The sequence below is a fragment of the Procambarus clarkii genome, chromosome 67, assembly GCF_040958095.1.
Source record: "Procambarus clarkii isolate CNS0578487 chromosome 67, FALCON_Pclarkii_2.0, whole genome shotgun sequence".
In the NCBI taxonomy this organism is placed as follows: Eukaryota; Metazoa; Arthropoda; class Malacostraca; order Decapoda; family Cambaridae; genus Procambarus; species Procambarus clarkii.
Genome location: NC_091216.1, coordinates 27,433,811 through 27,434,464, shown reverse-complemented (window position 1 = coordinate 27,434,464; position 654 = coordinate 27,433,811).

Here is a 654-nt window from a genome sequence, read left to right as displayed (position 1 = left end):
GTCCGAGAGAAGACTTGATTAATTGGTGATAAGGAACAATGGGTAGGTGACGAAGAGGTATGTAGCATGATGGATTGAAAGGGATAGTATAGAAGGAGAGATCCTTCCCCCTCTATCCCTCACACACCTGCCTTCTCTACCCCCCCTCCCCCCCCTGCCCCAGACATCCCTCCTCCTACCTCCGTCCCAATGACGATAAAGTTCCTCCTATTCTTTTGTTTTGGGCGACAATTACGGGACTGAATAGGTACTTCTCCAACACACCTATTATTTACCTATACTAGATTTCTAGAGTTCTTCTATCCCATGCTAGGTTCGGTGATAACGTGATTGATATGGTTACACAGCGGGCCGCTAGCCATTACAACCTGGTTGATCCAGCACTTCATGTCGAAGCTTTGCTCCAATTGTCTCTTAAAACTGTTGAGTTTGATGTAGTCATATTTGTTATATACTGAGTGTCAGGATACTGATGGGCTGTGGACCTCTGGTGTTCATCCTGTGTTCTCTGATTGTGCCTATGGCACCTCTACTCTTCAATGGGTCTAAGGCACTTCTACTCTTCAATGGGTCTATGGCACCTCTACTCTTCAATGGGTCTAAGGCACTTCTACTCTTCACTGGCTCTATGGCACCTCTACTCTTCGCTGGCAA